The sequence below is a fragment of the Propithecus coquereli genome, unplaced genomic scaffold, assembly GCF_000956105.1.
Source record: "Propithecus coquereli isolate 6110/MARCELLA unplaced genomic scaffold, Pcoq_1.0 Scaffold1, whole genome shotgun sequence".
In the NCBI taxonomy this organism is placed as follows: domain Eukaryota; kingdom Metazoa; phylum Chordata; class Mammalia; order Primates; family Indriidae; genus Propithecus; species Propithecus coquereli.
In genome coordinates, this window is record NW_012133857.1 from 8371474 (window position 1) to 8375561 (window position 4088).

Sequence of the window (4088 nt, forward strand, 5' to 3'; positions counted from 1 at the left end):
TCCTATTATAAGGAGTTCATTATAGAAGATTTAGAAAATACAGGAAAAAGTTTAATAAAATAAACTACATCTGTCCATCAATACCTCTCTGACTTGAAATGCCAACTTGGTAAAAGTTAACTACTATTACCATTTTGTTATTTCCTGTGTGTGGGTGTGTATGTAAATTATATTTTTTTAAGCAAAATACATTTTGTTTGTATAAACAAAATTGTATAAATAAAATTGTATATGTTCTCTGTCCTGCTTCTCACTTGACATTACATTGTGAACATTTTTCCAGGTCAGTAAATTTCAAAAACCTGACATTCTTAGCTGCAGAGAATTTTATAATTAAACAGATCCCCTGTTGTGTCTCCCTCATTAGGAGAACCCCACTTTGGGTGGGGGAGATAATAATGTGTCTAGTTAAAAATATCTCCCCAGCTCCTGCTAAGGGTGGCCATATGACTCAGCTCTGGCAAGTTAAGAGTTAGCAAGTGGAATTCTGCTTAATAAAGCTGCTGAGTTTTTTGATGGAAAAGGACAGACTTGGCAAGCATGAAGTCTTCATTCTGCTTGGAATGTAGACATGAAACCTGAGGACCACAGCCATTTTTAGGCCTAAGGAAGGCAGCCACTTGCTTTGGGTGGTTTAAGTGGAAAGACTCAAGGAGCTTGGATCCTTGATCGCATGCCTTGACCTGCTGTACCAGCCTCAGACTGCTGACCTCTGAACCCCTTGAGACATGAGAAGAATAAACACTATGCTTATTTAAGCCTCTTGTCAGCTTTCTCTCTGCCAACTGCAGTCCTAAGTGATAAATAACTGGTCAAACATGCTTGTATATACATGTCTGAGTGTATTTCTGATGATTTCCTTAGAATGAATTGCTGGAAGCAGAATTACTGGATCAAAGTATTTGAATATTTTTAAAGCTCTTGATGTTTACTTTCAAATTGTTTTCTAGAGAGGTTTTTAGCATTTTATTCATTTACCATCTATAAGAGTCTACTTCACCTCATCCATGATAACAGTGCGCCAGCCTTGGGATGGCACCAGGCCTTTAATTTTTGTCAATTTGATGTATTGAAAATGGTGTTGAATGGTTAAATTTAGCTGGCATTTTCTTTGATCTACCAGGGAAGCTAAACTGTTTTTCAAATGTTAAGAGACCATTTATATTTCTTTTCTAAATTAACTTGTTCATTTTCCATTAGTATAGTCATATTTTTCTAACTTGTAAGTTAGAAATGTAATCAGTTATTTTTGTTCTGTTTCCCAACCTCTGTATCAGATAAAGCATCACCTATATTCTCTTGTTCTTTGTTTTTATTTCTTACATTTTAAACTTTATTCCATCTGGAATTTATTTTGGTATACTTTTTTCTCGAATAATCAATCATCCTAGAACCATATCTGTTTCTTACTCATTTGAAAGGCCATCTGAATGAGAGATTTCGCCAAGCGTTGGGGTAGGGAAGGAAGGGAAGCACTATAACATCTGAGCCTTTCCAGATGATTCCTCCAGACCCTGCTTAATCCTAACAATTTTCCTCATTAGTAAAAGTCAACCAAAACTGGGGGCTTGTTAAGATCCCATCCTTCACCAGCCATATCCACCTGAAATTAGGAATTTCAGATCATCTTGTCATAAATTTGGTGCCACATCTATGTTTTCCCGATTTTAAGTACCCAGTGTGAATAATACTCAAAAGTGACGTATGTGGGTGGGCTAGGGAGCCTTAAAATAGGCTCTTTCTGAATTACTCAAACTAGTCCTGAAGCCATGCTGCAATAGTTTTTAATGTATACTTACTTGTTACGTAAGCCAAGGGTTTTTTTCCCCTAATTTATATCATTACTATATCTCTTCTTGTACCAAAGTATACTGTTTTAATTACTCTAAATTTTAATATGTCTTAGTATCTGGAGGTGGGAATCTTGAAGGCAGGGAATTTGTTTTATCCACCACTGTATCCTCAGTACCCTGAAAAGTACCTGGCATATTAAGGGCACAATAAATACAGTTATATGAATGAGAGTGTTGTCTCTAATTTTCTTTTTATAGATCAGTGGTTCTCAAAGTGGAGATCCTGGGCCAAAAGCATCAGAACCCCCTGGGACCCTAAAAATACAAATTCTTGGCCCTTGCCTACTGAATCAGAAACTCCATGTAGAGCACAGTAATCTTTATAAGGAGCCCGCCAGGTGGTTCTCATATTCACACAAGTTTGAGAACCACTAATAATGACTATACTAGTCCCCCCTTATCCACAAGGTATGTTCCAGGACCCCCAGTGGATGCCTAATGCCACAGATAATACGAAACTTTATCTATATTATGTTTTTCCTATACATACCTACCTATAATAGTTTAATTTACAAATTGGGCACAGTAAGAGATCAACAATAACTCAAAATAGAACAATTAGAACAATATACTACAATAGCAATGTGAATGTGGTCTCTCTCTCTCTCTCTCTCTCTCTCTCTCTCTTCCCCAAAATATTATGAAGCATGTCTTCTAATGAAAGACCAAGACCAAAATATGAGTGTGGAGTCAGAGGGACTAGACCTCTTCCCTCCTGCTGCTTCTCGGCAAATGTTGATTTGAAGCTCTAGAAGGTACACGTAGTAAACCTTTGTGGCAGCCACGTGGTGCTAATTCTGCAGGCTTGCAGAAAGCAACAGCTGTGGAAGCTTGGCAGTCTCTACTCAGATTTCAAAGGATGTTGTGGAAAGCCTGGGGGTCCAGGCAGAGACTTGCTGCACGGGTGGAGCCGCCACAGAGAGTCCCCAACTAGAGCAATGCTGAACAGGAATGTGGGGTTGGGTGCTCGCTTTGGCAGCACATACACTAAAATTGGAACAATACAGACAAGATTACCATGGCCCCTGTGCAAGGGTGACATGCAAATTCGTGAAGCGTTCCATATTAAAAAAAATTAAAAAAAAAAAAAAAAAGAAATGTGGGATTGGTACTGCTACAGAGTCCCCAACAGGGCAATGCAGAGTGGAGCTGTGGAAGCAAGGTCACCACAGAGAGTCCCCACTAGGACAATGCCAGGTGGAGCCATGGGAGTAGAACCACCACCAGGACCCCAGAACTGTAGAACCACTGGCAGCATGCAGTGCCCACCTGAGAAAGTTTCAGGCACCATATTCCAGATGGGCTGCACCAAGCAAAGCATGGTGCAGGGGGTAGGGCTGCTTGAGACCTTGGCCCAACCCCTGGCCCAGTGTGTCCAGGAGGCAGCGCAAGGAGTCAAAAGAGAGATTATTGTCTAGCTTTAAGACTTAATGTCTGCCCTTGGGTTTCAGACTTACTTGGGGCCTGTTACTCCTTTCTTTTGGCTTTTTCTCCCTTTTGGAATGAGAATGTCTGTCTTGTGCCTATGCCACCATTGTATCTTAGATAACTCGTTTTGATTTTACAGGCTCACAGATGAGGCTCTAGACTTTGGACTTTTCAGTTGGTGCAGGAACAAGTTAAGACTTTGGAGCTATGAGGTTGGAATGAATGTATGTGAGAAGGAAATGAGTTGGGTGTTGGGGGCAGGGACAGAATGCTATAGTTTGAATATTTATTCCTTCCAAAACTCATGTTGAAATTTAATCGCCGATGTGGCAGTATTGACAGGTGAGGCCTTTAAGAGGTGATTAGGTCAGGAGGGCTCTGCCCTCATGAATGGATTAATCCATTCACAAGTTAATGGATTAATGGGCTATCATGGGAATAGGACTGGTGGCTTTATGAGAAGAGGAAGAGACCTGAGCTAGCATGATCAACTCCCTTACCGTATGGTGCACTGTGCCACCTCAGGACTCTGCAGAGAGACCCCACCAAGAAAGCCCTCACCAGATGTTGCCTCTCAACCTTGGACTTCTCCACAACTGTAAGAAATAAATTCCTTTTTTAAATAAATTACCCAGTTTCAGGTATTCTGCTATAAGCAACAGAAAACTGACTAAGACAAGCTTGATCCATTCATAAAGTTTCTTTTCAACCTTTAACCTAATAGTTGGACATCCAATTCTTTAAAAAAAAAAAAAACCCTATGTGATTCTAATGTATAACCAGGGTTGAGAACTAGAATAGCCAATA